Here is a 15,097-nt window from a genome sequence, read left to right as displayed (position 1 = left end):
TATTATTATCCCCATTTGCAGACAAGAAAGCTTGAGGCTAGTAAGTGTCTGAATGTTCCAGGCCCAGTGTTTTATCCATTAAGCCAACTGGCTGCAAAAGAACGTTAATTGATGAGAAGTTAGGGAAAACTCAAGTAGAGATTGACATGCTAAAACTATAATGAGAAGAAAGAAATGAACATTGGCATTTATACAGTGCTTTCCTATTAGCAAAGTATTTTCTTCACATAGTGTAACTATTATCCCCTTTTATAGATGAGGAAACTGGTGCTTAAAAAGGTTAAGTAAGCTGCTGGGATATGAACCAAGGCTCCTAGGTCCAGGCTTTTTTAGAGTGGGAGCTCCTACCCCTTTTCTATTTGTATCCTTGTGCTCTGTAACTAGGAAATGATCAATAAATGCTTTGTCCCTCATTTGTCACTGTTTGTGGCCAGGAAGAAGATAAGTGAGTTGTGTGTTTGTGTGGAGTTCAGCATGAGAATCGTTTTTTTTTTTCCAACTGAAAACATTGGAGTTTAGAGGTCTGGTTCTTAAAAGGTCCTTCAGTTGACTATCAAGGAACCTGAGACCCAGGGAAGAAATGTCACCTACAGCAGCCTCAAGACTTGAACTTGGGACTCTGTACTAATTGTTCAGTTTTTTTGGTAGGCATCTGGAGTGGTTTACCATTTCTTTCTCTCTTATTTTACAGATGAGGAAACTGAGGCAAATAGTTAAGTGACTTGCCCAGTGTCATAAAACTAGTTAAATGTCTGAGGCTGGATTTGAACTAGGGAAATTGAGTCTTCCTGATTCCAGACCCAGGGCTCTGTCCACGCTACCACTCAGCTGCTATTTTGAGCTCCTAGTTCCCTGTAATGCTTTTCCTACTATCTTGAATTGACTCCTTCCCTGTTCTGAAGAAATGTTTCTTAAATGTTCCATGCATGGTTTGCAGATCTCTCCTGTTAGCCACACAGCTCCCAGATGCATTCCTTTCTTTATTTCCTTTTTAATTCAGACCTGTAATTTCATTAAGATAGATCATTGCTTACTATAAGTAAATTAGAAGATCAAGGACTAGTATACCTGTCAGATCTATGGAAAGGCAAGCAGTTTATGACTAAGGAAGAGATGGAGAACATCACCAAAAACAAACTAGATGATTTCGATTACATTAAATTAAAAAGCTTTTGCACAGATAAAACCACTGTAACCAAGATCAAAAGAAATGTAGTAAATTGGGAAACAATCTTTACAACTAATGATTCTGACAAAGGACTCATTTCTAAAATAAATAGAGAACTGAGTCATGTTTTAAAAAAGCCATTCCCCAACTGATAAATGGTCAAAGGATATGCAAATGCAATTTACGGATGAGGAGATCAAAGCAATCCAAAGCCATATGAAAAATTGCTCTAAATCATTAATTATTAGAGAAATGCAAATCAAAACTTCTCTGAGGTACCACCTCGCACCTCTCAGACTGGTTAATATGACCAGGAGTGATAATGATCATTGTTGGAAGGGTTGTGGGAATCTGTGACACTATTACACTGTTGGTGAAGCTGTGAACTCATCCAACCTTTCTGGAGAGAAATTTGGAACTATTTCCAAAGGGCAACAAAAATGAGCATACCCTTTGATCCAGCAATACCACTACTGAGTCTGTACCCTGAAGAGATGATGAAAAAGGGCAAAAACATCACTTGTACAAAAATATTCATCGCAGCCCTGTTTGTGGTGGCAAAGAATTGGAAATCAAGTAAATGTCCTTCAATTGGGGAATGGCTTAGCAAATTGTGGTAAATGTATGTCATGGAACACTATTGTTCTATTAGAAACCAGGAGGAATGGGAATTCAGGGAAACCTGGAGGGCTTTGCATGAAGTGATGCTGAGTGAGATGAGCAGAACCAAAAAAACACTGAACACCCTATCAGCAACATGGGGGTGATGTTCAGCCTTGATGGACTCATTCCATCAGTGGAACAATTTGGGGCTGTCTGCAATGGAGAATACCATCTGTATCCAGATAAATAAAGAGCTGTGGAGTTTGAACAAAGTGCAAGGACTATTCCCTTTAATTTAGGGAAAAAAAACCATATCTTATTGTCTGATCTTGTTTTCTCTTAGACTTTTTGTTTCTTCTTTAAGGATGTGATTTCTCTTTCATCACACTCAATTTGGATCAATGTACAACATGGAAACAAAATAAAGACTGACAGATTGCTTTCCGTGGGGGTGGGGGGAGGGAAGTAAGATTGGGAGAAAAATTGTAAAATTCAAAACTCAAATAAAATCTTAAAAAAAAAAGATAGATCATTGCTGATGAGGAAACACAGGCTAACAATAAGATGGTACCTGCCCTGAAATTTCCTGTAATCAAGATTTTCTCCCATAGACTCAGGTTCCTTTTTTCTCCATTATCCATCTTCCAGTGCCATCCTCCCTTTATTGTTCAAATGTTTTAGACCTGCCCTCATATTATTTGGCAAACTACTGCATTACAGTAGGAAAAATATGAAAAAAGCTCCTACAGTTCTTTCAGTTCTCACACTTTTCTCAGCTGCTTGTCCCTTTGTGCTACCCTTCTCTGGGCAGAGCAGAGCCAGTAATGATGAAAAAGTCTAAGCTTTATCACAGTCCTTTATTAGTGTGGACAATCTCCTAAAGAGAGGTCTGTAGGACTGTATAGTCTTCCCAGGATCCATAGATATCAAGAAAGCAGCACTATAATGGAGTGCCAAAGTGGCATCAGAATCTCAGAGAATGAATCTGCCACATTTCCCTATGAACCTGAAGCAGTAGCAGATTGGATTAAAGACAGAGGTCTACAAGCTGCTATCTCCATTCAGCCTTAATAAGATGAAGAAGTGAAATAGAACCTCACAGAGGAAAAAAAAAATTCTTTCATATATATGCCCACATTCCCCTATCCTTAAAATTCTTTCCATAAACCCTACAGACACCTCAAGGTAGCATCCCATATCTCCACTTCCATTATTAGCCAAATCCCTTGAAAAGACTGTCTGTACTCAAGGCTCCCATCTCCTCACTAGTCACTAGTTCTTCAGCCTTTTTGCCATCCATCAACTTTTCTGTCCCAAGTTACTAGTGACTTCTATACTACCAAATCTGATGGTCTTTTCTCAGTCATCATCCTCAGCTTATCTGATGAATTTGATACTATTGACTGCCCTCTTTCCTGGATGCTATCTCCTCTTTGGGTATTGGCGAAACTCCTCTCTCCTGGTTCTCTTTCTGTGTGACCACCCCTCATTTTCCTCTCTCATATAGGCTCTCCTCTGTGTGTGTGTGTGTGTCTGTCTCTTACACACACACACACACACACACACACGTTCACATCTCTGATCCTCTCTATACTTCATGACTCACCATCAGTATTATTAAATCTATAGTCTTCTGAGGTTACAAAAGAACACAGAGGAAAAAGAGAAGAGGACATAGGACTATTTCTAGTTTCCCATGCTCTTAACTTCAGTTCTATTTGTTATTGGACAGAGTATTGCATCTGGAGTCAGGAAGACATGAGTTCAAATCCAGCTTCAGACACTTACTATCTGTGTGACCCTTGACAAGTCACTTAACCGCTATCTACCTGTTTCCTCATCTGTAAGATGAGAATATTAATAGGACCCACCCCATGTAATTTTTGTGAGAATTTATTCAATGATAGCATTTTAAGGTTTGCAGAGTCTGCAAACCTTAAAATGCTATCATTATTATTATAATGATGCTTAACTTATGTTCCCTCATCCCACATTTTCAATCATTTGCCAAACTTTGCCTTTTCTTCCTTCACAACAACTCTACCATGTGATGCTTTCTCTCACTCATATGGCCTCCTCCTCAGCTCAGGCTGTCATTACCTCTTGTCTAGGCTATTGTAATAGCTTCCTAATTAGCCTCCCCACTTTTGGTCTCTCACTACTCCAGGATATCCTGCCAAAATGATTTTTCTTAGTCTCAGATCTGACTACTCAAATGAATTCCAGTAGATTCCTCTTGCCTCTAAGATGAAATGTGAACAACATTGTTTAGTTTGTTTTCTTTGGAGACTGGTCTCCCATTTCACTCAGACTACTGGGTAGTCACTTGGAGGAGAGCTATTCTTTTTGACTCCTTGAGAGAGACAAAGTTGGCTGGATTCGAGAGTGAGGGAAAGGGAATAATGTATTCCTCCATCATTATTCCCTTTCCCTCACTATGGAATTGAACCAAACAAACTGGTCTCTCTGTTCCTAATTGCAGAAGCTCCACCTCCCATTTCTAGGACTCTGCATTTTTTCTTTTTTTTTAAGATTTTATTTATTTTGAGTTTTACAACTTCCCCCCCCATTCTTGCTTCCCTCCCCCCACCCCCACAATAGGATTCTGTTAGTCTTTCCATTGGTTCCATGTTACACATTGATCTAAGTTGAATGTGATGACAGAGAAATCATATCCTTAAGGAAGAAAAATAAAGTATGAAATCATAAAATTACATAATAATATAACTTTTTTTTTCTAATTTGATGGTAATAGTCTTTGGTCTTTGTTCAAAGTCCACAATTCTTTCTCTGGATACAGATGGTATTCTCCATTACAGATAGCCCAAAATTGTCAATGGTTGTTGCACTGAAGGGATGAGCAAGTCCATCAAGGTTGATCATCACCCCTATGATGTTGTTAGTGTGTACAGTGCTTTTCTGGTTCTGCTCATCTCACTCAATATCAGTTCATGCAAGTCCCTCCAGACTTCCCTGAATTCCCATCCCTCCTGGTTTCTAATAGAACAATAGTGTTCCACGACATACATATACCACAGTTTGTTAAGCCATTCCCCAATTGAAGAACATTCACTTAATTTCCAATTCTTTGCCACCACAAGCAGGGCTGCTATAATATTTTTGTACAAGTGATGTTTTTATCCTTTTTCATCATCTCTTCAGGGTATAGACCCAGTAGTGGTATTGCTGGGTCAAAGGGTATGCAGATTTCTGTTGCCCTTTGGGCATAATCCAAATTTACTCTCCAGAAAGGTTGGACAAGTTCACAGCTACACCAACAATGTCTTAGTGTCCCAGATTTCCCGCATCTTTTCCAGCACTGATCACTGTCCTTTCTGGTCATATTGGCCAGTCTGAGAGGTGTGAGGTGGTACCTCAGAGATGCTTTAGTTTGCATTTCTCTAATAAGTAATGATTTGGAGCAATTTTTCATATGACTGGATTGCTTTTGATCTCTGCTGATATAAATTGCCTTTTCATATCCTTTGACCATTTGTCAAATGTGGAATGGCTTGTTTTTATGAAAATTTGACTCCATTCTCTGTATATTTTAGAAATGAATCCTTTGGCTGAAACATTATTTGCAAAAATTGTTTCTCAATTTACTACTTTTCTTTTGATATTTATTACAGTGGTTTTGTCAGTGCAAAAAGCTTTTTAATTTAATGTAATCAAAATCATCTAGTTTGTTTTTAGTGATGTTCTCCATCTCTTCCTTGGTCATAAACTGCTGAGGATAGAAATGTTGAGGATTGAACATTCTATATATGACTAGCAAGATACAGCAGGAAGAGCTAGAAAGAGAAATCCCAAAGTAACCTCAGACAATATAAAATAGCTGAGAGTCTACCTGCCAAGGCAGACTCAGAAACTTTGAAAACAATTGCAAAACACTTCTCACACAAATTAAATAATAGATATAATAAAAATATAATATATTAATATAACATAACATAATATAATATAACATAACATAATATAATATAATAAAAATGACAATTCTACCAAAACTAAACTGCTTGTTTAGCTCCCTGACAATCAAAATTCCAAAAAATTATTTAATGAGTTAGAAAAAGTTGTAAATAAATTCATATGAAGAAATAAAAAGTCAAGAATTTCCAGGGATTCAATGAAAAAAAAGGTGCAAAAGAAGGTGGCTTAGCCCTACCTGATCTGAAATTATATTATAGGGGCGGCTAGGCAGCGTAGTGGATAAAGCACCGGCCTTGGAGTCAGGAGTACCTGGGTTCACATCCAGTCTCAGACACTTAATAATTACCTAGCTGTGTGGCCTTGGGCAAGCCACTTAACCCCATTTGCCTTGCAAAAACCTAAAAAAAAATTATATTATAAAGCATCAGTCCTCAAAACTGTCTGGTATTGGCAAAGAAATACAGTCGTGGACCAGTGGAATAGACTAGGTGCAATAGCAGGAAATTATTATAGTAATCTACTGTTTGATAAACCCAAAGAGTCTAGCTATTGGGATAAAAACTCTTTCTTGATAAAAGCTGCTGGAGAAATTAGAAGTTAGTATGGAAGAAACTTAGATTAGACCCATACCTCACACCCTATACCAAGATAAGATCCAAATGGATACAGGATTTAGACATAAAGAACAATACTATAAGCAAACTAGAAGATCAAGGAGTAGCTTACCTGTCAGATCTATGGAAAGGGAAGTAGTTTATGACTAAGGAAGAGATGGAGAACATCACTAGAAATAAATTAGAGGATTTTTGACTACATTAAATTAAAAAATTTTTGCACAGACAAAACCACTGTAACCAAGATCAAAAGAAATGTAGTAAATTGGGAAATAATTTTTGCAACTAATGTTTCTGAGAAAGGACTCATTTCTAAAATATACAGAAAACTGAGTCAAATTTTAAAAAAAATCAATTCCCCATTTGACAAATGGTCAAAGGATATTCAAAGGCAATTTACAGCTGAGGGGATCAAAGCAATCCATAGTCATATGAAAAATTGCTCTAAATCATTACTTATTAGAGAAATGCAAATTAAAACTTCTCTGAGGTACCACCTCACACCTCAGACTGGCCAGTATGACCAGAAAGGAGAATGATCATTGTTGGAAGGGTTGCGGGAATCTGGGACACTATTACACTATTGGTGGAGCTGTAAACTCATCCAACCTTTCTGGAGAGAAATTTGGGATTATGCCCAAAGGGCAACAAAAATGTGCATACCCTTTGATCCAGCAATACCACTACTGGGTCCATACCCTGAAGAGATGATGAAAAAGGGTAAAAACATCACTTGTACAAAAATATTCATAGCAGCCCTGTTTGTGGTGGCAAAGATTTAGAAATTAAGTGAATGTCCTTCAATTGGGGAATGGCTTAGCAAACTGATATATGTATGTCATGGAACACTATTGTTCTATTAGAAACCAGGAGGAATGGGAATTCAGGGAAGCCTAGAGGGATTTGCATGAGCAGAACCAGAAAATACTGTACACCCTACCAGCAACATGGGGGTGATGATCAACCTTGATGGACTTGCTCATTCCATCAGTGCAACAATCAGGGACAATTTGGGGTGGCTGTCTGCAATGGAGAATACCATCTGTAAGCATAGAAAGAATTATGGACTTTGAACAAAGACCAAATACTATTAACTTTAATTTAGGGAAAAAAAACCTGATATCTTATTGTTTGATCTTTCTATCTCTTATACTTTGTGTTTCTTCCTTAAGGATATGATTTCTATCTCATCACATTCAATTTGGATCAATGTATACCATGGTAACAATGGAAAGACTAGCAAATTGCCTTCTGTGGGGGTTGTGGGGGAGAGATTAGAGGAAAAATTGTAAAACTCAAAATAAATAAAATCTTTTAAGTACAAAAAAAAGAAATGTTGAGGATTTATGAGGGGTTAATATCCTGCTACTTTGCTAAACTTGCTAATTATTTATAGTAGTTTTTTAGATGACTTTTTGGGATTCTCTAGGTATAGCATCATGTCATCTGCAAAGAGTGAGTTTTTTCTCCTCCTTCCCTATTCTAATTCCTTCAATTTCTTTTCCTTGTCTTATTGCTGAGGCTAACATTTCTAATACAATATCGAATAGTAGTGGTGAAAGTGGGCATCCTTGTTTCACCCCTTATTTTATTGGGAATGCCTTGAGCCTATCCCTGATGTATATAATGCTTGTTGATGATTTCAGATAGATATTGCTTATTACTCTAAGGAACAAACCATTTATTCCTACACTCTAGTGTTTTTAGTAGGAATGGGTGCTGTATTTTGTCAAAAGCTTTTTCAGCATCTATTGATATGATCATATAATTTCTGATAGTATACAGTTTTCCTAATATTGAAACAACCCTGCATTCTTGGGATAAATCCTACTTGATCATAATGTATTATCCTAGTGATAACTTGTAAATCATTTTACTAAGATTTTATTTAAGATTTTTGCATCTATATTCATCAGGGAGATAGGTCAATAATTTTCTTTCTCTGTTTTAACTCCTCCTGGTTTAGGTATCAGCACCATATTAGTGTCATAGAAAGAGTTAGGCAGAGTTCTGTCTTCACCTATTTTTCCAAAGAGTTTATATAGAACTGAACCAATTGTTCCGTAAATGTTTGATGTAATTCACTTGTGAATCCATCTGGTCCTGGAATTTTTTCTTAGGGGGTTCAATGATGGCTTGTTGAATTTCTTTTTCTGAGATAGGGTTATTTAGGTTTTTAATTTCCTCTTCGTTTAATCTGGGCAACTTATATTTTTGTAAATATTCATCCATTTCATTTATTGGCATAGAGTTGGGCAAAATAATTCCAAATTATTATTTTAATTTCTTCCTCATTGGTGGTGAGTTCACCTTTTTCATTTATGATACTAGCAATTTTGTTTTCTTCTTTCTTATTTTTAATCAAATTGACCAGAGGTTTATCAATTTTATTTTTTTTTTCATAAAACCAGCTTTTAGTTTTTTATTAATTTCTCCTTTAATTGTTAGAATTTCTAGGGGTGGCTAGGTGGTGCAGCTGATAGAGCATCAGCCCTGGAGTCAGGAGGACCTGAATTCAAATTGGGCCTCAGACACTTACTAATTACCTAGCTGTGTGGCCTTGGGCAAGCCACTTAACTCCATTTGCCTTGCAAAAAATTGTTTTTTAGATTTTTCTAATTTGGTATTTAATTGGGGGTTTTTAATTTTCTAATTTAATTTAATTTCTAATTTTAATTTTCTAATTTAATTTCTAATTTTTAGTTGCATATTTAGTTCATTGATTTCTTCTCTCTAATTTATTCATGTAAGCATTTAAAGATATAATATATCCCCTGACAGCTGCCTTGAGTGTTTCCCATAGCTTTTGGTATGTTGTATCATTATTGTCATTATATAGGTTGAAATAATTCTTTCTATAATTTGTTGTTTGAGCCACTCATTCTTTAAAATGAGGTTATTTAGTTTTCAAATAGTTCTGGGTCTATATCTCCCTGGTCCATTATTGCAAATGATTTTTATTGCATTATGATCTGAGAAAGATGTATTCACTATTTGTGCCTTTCTCCAACTGATCATTACGTTTTTATGTAGGACTCTGCATTTTCCAGTCCTTCTTTATCATAGTATATCTTTTTTCCTCTAAGATGCACTCAAGTACCATCTGAAACCTTTCCTGATGCCTCACCCCACTAGGTCAATATCCCAGAGAGATGATAAAAAAGAAGACACACGTGTACAAAAATATTTATATCAGCTCTTTTTGTAATGGCAAAGATTCAGAAACTGAGGGAATGACTGAACAAGTTATAGTATATGAATGTGATGGAATACTGTTAAGAAGAAATCATGGGAGGCTGGACTTCAGAAAAGCCTGGAAAGACTTACATAAATTGATGCTGAGTGAAGTGAGCATAACTAGGAGAACATTGTTCACATTAAATAGCAACATTATGAGATTATCAACTATGATGGGCATAGCTCCTCTCAACTTTTCAGTCATCAAGCACAATCCTGAGAGAGCTGTTATGGACAATGCCATCCACATCCAGAGTAAAGAGGCATCTAAATGCAGCATAAAAAATGTTCAGTTTTTAAAATTTCTTTTGTTTTTTCCTTCTTTCTCATGTTTTTATCCTCTTAGTTCTAATTCTTCTTTCACAACATGATTAAGTTGGAAATATGTTAAACATAATTACATGTTTACATGTACAGCCTACACCAAATTGTTCACTACCATGGGGAGGGGGAGGAAGGGAGGGGGAGTGGTAGAAAAATGTGGAATTCAAAAACTTGAAAAAAGGACAAATGCTGAAAACTATCTTTGCATGTAATTGGGGGAAACAAAGAAAGAAAGCATGTAAAGACTTTCATTTCATTCTTTGTACTTATATTCCCAGGGCCCTGCCATTTCAAAAGTGGGCTGTACCATGTTATAGGATCAAGGGGATCAAAACACATCTTCCCTACAAGACTTTATATTTTATGAGGACAAAGAATATCTCTTGGCTAAGCTATTTATCTTCTCTCAAAGCCTAGCACTGTGCTCTGTATACAATAAGTGCTTAATAAGTATTGAATCATATTAATAAGTGTTGAATTTTAGACACCATGGATGAACATCCAACTGGGAATTTCCATTAAGGAGTTGGAGGTTAAAGACTAAAGTTTAAATCAAAGAGTGAACTCTAGGGGTAGAAATTTGAGATACCTTAGCCTAACAATCACAAGCAGAACAACACAATCCTTTGAGGTCAGCAGTCAGACAGTAAACATTTAAGCGTCTCCTAGCATTATACTAAGCATTGAGGATACTTTAAAAAAAAAAAAGGTATTCCTTCCAGGAACTCACAATGCAAACACATTTATATGAATAGATCTATTCATTTATCCTTTGGAAGCTGGGATTTTTAGCTGGGGCTTAAGGGAATCCAGGCAAGCCTGAAGATAGTGCATTTCAGGCCTAAGGGATAGCCAGAGAGGATGGAACCAGGAGAGCAGTAGAGCAAGTGCTATCATCACTATTTTGGGGATGTAGGAACCAGGTTTGGGGCTTGCTCCCATGTGACTTGCTCTTTGTTACACTGGTAGCTTATTTTAGATTAGCTCCAAACTCAGTCTCCCACCTCTGTGTCCCTTGTCCAACCCTCCTCTCCCTTCCAGACTTGCTCATCAAGGAGATCATTTAAGCTATGAGTAGAGTTGAACTTGGAGGCACTGGACTGCTACAAATCCTGTCACTTACCATTAAGTGACATTGGTCCCATCACATGCCCTCTCTAGGTCTCCATTTTCTCACTTATAAAATTAGGGTGCTGTTTTAGGTGAACTTCAAGGGTTCCTTCCAGCTCTCAGTCTATGATCCTTGGCTGATCCTTAGAGATGGTTCAGAGTGATGTTCTCTTGAAAGTCATCTACAAGAGTGTATTAATCAATTCCCCTGTTATACCAAAGCTATATTAACTGCAATGGATAGAGTACTGGGTCTGGAGTTAAGAAGATCTGAGTTCAAATTCAGCCTTGGACACCTGTAGCTGTATGACCTAGGAGAAATCGCTTAATCACTGCCTGCCTCAGTTTCCATATCTGTAAAACTAGAATAATAACATCACCTACTTTGAGAGGATCAAATTAGAAAACATTTGTAAAGTGTTTCATACAAACTTATCATTATTATTAACATTAATGATCAATAATCATGAATAGTTCAGGGTTATTGATTTGAATGTCATTTGCCTCTGTACAGTCTTTGAAACTGAAATATGCTGATAAATGTTTAACAACCAGCTGGTAAAGGAATGGGGGCTGGGGAGTGGATGTATACATTTTAGTTTATGAATTTGCCAATTTCTGAGGCATAATTGCTTCACAGTGAAAATGTAACAGCAGGGGCTAACTACACTCCTGCTTGGAAAATGTAGATGTAGTAAGAAAAGAAGATGAGCTTAATCCTGAACTGACCTGGGCATATCTCCTGGAACCAACTCTTGATTTTTTTTGGTTTTGTTTAGTTTTGATTTTTTAAACTGGTATTCCCATCTTTTCCAACTTAGAAGAACAGGGGCTCCTCACAATTCAGTACCATTATGAATGACTTCATTTCTGACTGGGACCAACTTATTCTTCCCTTGGCATCCTAGTCATTTTTCAAGAAGGGGCTCACATATTGAAGCTCAGCTTAAAACTTAGTTCAGGGGTGGTTAGGTGGCGTAGTGGATAAAGCACCGGCCTTGGAGTCAGGAGTACCTGGGTTCAAATCTGGTCTCAGACACTTAATAATTACCTAGCTGTGTGGCCTTGGGCAAGCCACTTAACCCCATTTGCCTTGCAAAAACCTAAAAAAAAAAAAAAACAACTTAGTTCAGACCTTATCAGCATACCTCCCATAATCCCTCTACAGTTTAGAACTCCCAAACTCCCTTGATCCACCAACCTCAGTCTCCCCAGGATCTGGGATTATGGGTCTGTACCACCATGTCCAAACCTGGAAACTGCTTTGAAGAAAAAATAAAACCCAGCTCTCAGCTTTTATTTTGTTCTTATGATCATCCATTTCTCCTAAAAAATATTAAGGGTTTTCTAAAAAAGTGCCTTTATAAAAGTCATTAAAAAGTAGTGCTGTGGAGGAGCCAAGAAGGTGACAAGAGCGGATCATCTTTTAGGTGCCCTCTTTTAAAACTTATAAACTAAGGACTCTAACTACATTTTCAAGAGGCAGAACCCACAGAGGGATCCAGTGAGGCAGTTCTTCAACCCAAGGCAACCTAGAAAAGAGTGGAAAGGCTCCGGAACTTCAGCCTCCTGGAGGCAGCCCCAGAGCCCTGGAAGCTGTGGCTCACAGCAGGGAGGCACCTCTGCCAGAGCAAGTTTGTGAAGCCCAGCCCTCAGGGTACACAGCGAGCAGTGTGGCCACAGCAGCCCAGATCCAGGAACCAGAAGCAGGCAGAGCTGGTAAGCAGGAGCCCCCAGGGCATGAGTGCTAAGCCTAGGGAGGCGAGTGGAGAGAGACTGCCCAGCTCTGTCCTCTGCCCCTGGAACAGGACTCTTGGTTTCTGACCACAATCAGATCCTAATCACAGTCTAGGACCCCAATAGAACAACAGGGCCCCCCTACCTCAGCCCCATGGCTGAGGGGGTACGCTTATGGTCATTCACAGACCAAGAGGAAAGACAGAGCCTCACACACAGGGATCCTTGTGGGGGTGTCCCACTAATACCCAAAAGATCAGGAAACACCCCATAACCATGCACAGGCTGGAGAAATGAGTAATCAGAGAAAAAAAGAGGAACACCATTGAGAAATACTTTGCCTGTGATCCCAAGAAGGATCAAAACACTCAATCTGAAGATGAGGAAGTACAAACTCCTGCATCTAAAGGCTCCAAGAAAAACAGAAACTGGGCTCAAGCTATGACAGAGCTCAAAAAAGACTTTGAAAATCAAGTGAGGGAGATGGAAGAAAAACTGGGAAAGGAAATGAGAGAGATGCAGGAAAAGCAGGAAAAAGAAGTCAGCAGCTTAGTTAAGGAGATTCAAAAAATGCTGAAGAAAATAACAGGTTAAAAACCAGCATAGGTCAAAGGGATAAAACAGTTCAAAAAGGTTATTAAGGAGAAGAAAGCTTTAAAAAGCAGAATTGGCGACATGGAAAGAGATAGGAAAGCTCTCTGAGGAAAACAAATCCATCAGACAAAGAATAGAATTGAGAGAGGTTGCTGATTTTATGAGAAATCAGGACACAATACTTCAAAACCAAAAGAAAGAAAAAAAGAAGAAAATGTGAAACATCTCATTGAAAAAACAACTGATATGGAAAAAAGTTAGGAAAGATAATTTTAAAATTGGAATACCTGAAAGTCATGATCAGAAAAAGAGCCTTGACATCATTTTCAAAGAATTACTACAGAAAGATTGCCCTGATATCCTAGAAGCAGAGGGAAAAATAGAAATGGAGAGAATTCACTGATCTCCTCGAGGAGACCCCAAAAAAACAGCCCCCAGGAATATTATAGCCAAGTTCCAGAACTCCCAAGTCAAATAGAAAATATTACAAGCAGCCAGAAGGACACAATTCAAATATCATGGAGCTGCAGTTACAATCACACAGGACTTAGCAGCAACTACATTAAAAGCTTGTAGGGCTTGGAATATAATATTCCGGAAGTCAAAAGAGCTTAGAATGCAACCAAGAATCAACCACCCAGCAAAACTGGACATCCTCTTCCAGGGAAAAAGATGGACTTTCAATGAACGAGGGGAATTTCAAATGTTCCTCTTGGAATAGCCAGAGCTGAACAGAAGGTTTGATTTTCAAATACAGGACTCAGGTGAAGCATAGAGAGTGGAGGAGAAGGGAAAAATATGAAGGACTTAATGATGATGAACTGCATGTATTCCTGTATGGAAAAATGATACTGATAATACTCACGTGAACCTTCTCATTTAATAGAGCTGGTAGAAGGAGCTTTTATAGATGAAACACAGCAGAAAGCTGAATTTGAAGATATAATGTGGTGTAAAAATGGAAAATGGAATGGGAGAAAGAAAAAGGAGAGGAGGAATAGGCTAAGATATTTCATATAATAAGATTTTTCTTTATTACAATGAGCTATTACAATTATATGGAAGGGGGAAAGGGAAGGGAATGAGGGACTCTTCACTCTCATCAGAGGTGGCTAGGAAAGGAAACAACGTATATACTCAATGGGGTACAGACATCTGGATTAAGGAGAGAAGGGGGACAAGGAGAAGGCAGGGAGTGATGTGAATGGTGGAGGAAAAGATGGACCATGGCGGGGGTGGTTAGATATAACACATTTTCTTTTTTACTTCTTGCAAGGGGCTAGGATTGGATGCCCTGTCCGGGATCATAGGGCCAGGTGGATGCTGGACCTAAGGGATAGTATGTGGGCTCAGGGCCTCTTGGCCCTAGGGCCAGGGATCTGTCTGCTGCACCACTCAGCTACCCTACAGCAGAGTCAGAGTGAAAGGAGAGAGAAAATAGAGTACATGGTAGTGGAGAAGTATGAATGGAGGGAGATGTGATCAGCAATGGCAATGGTAGAAAAATATGGAAGTAACTTTTGTGATGGACTTATCATAAAGAATGTGATCCACCTGTGACAGAGCAGGTAGTGTTGGAACACAAACTGAAGGACATTTATTATTATTATTATTATGGGGGGGGGGGTTGCAGGGCAAATGGGACTGGGTAGTTTGCCTGGGGCCACACAGCTGGGTGATTGTTGGGTGTCTGAGGCTAGATTTGGACTCAGGGGCTCCTGGCCCCAGGGCCATTGCTCTGTCCACCACCTGGCCACCCCTACTATTATTACTATTT

The 15,097-nt window shown here is 38.3% G+C and overlaps 1 protein-coding gene across 3 annotated transcripts in view; it reads right to left on the bottom strand.

Moving 5' to 3' along the window:
- EMSY (EMSY transcriptional repressor, BRCA2 interacting) overlaps positions 1-15,097 on the bottom strand; it is a 183,956-nt gene that overhangs the window by 110,791 nt on the left and 58,068 nt on the right. The window lies entirely within an intron of this gene.

Source organism: Macrotis lagotis, chromosome 1, assembly GCF_037893015.1.
Source record: "Macrotis lagotis isolate mMagLag1 chromosome 1, bilby.v1.9.chrom.fasta, whole genome shotgun sequence".
Classification (NCBI taxonomy): domain Eukaryota; kingdom Metazoa; phylum Chordata; class Mammalia; order Peramelemorphia; family Peramelidae; genus Macrotis; species Macrotis lagotis.
This window is presented reverse-complemented; position numbering and strand designations above follow the sequence as displayed.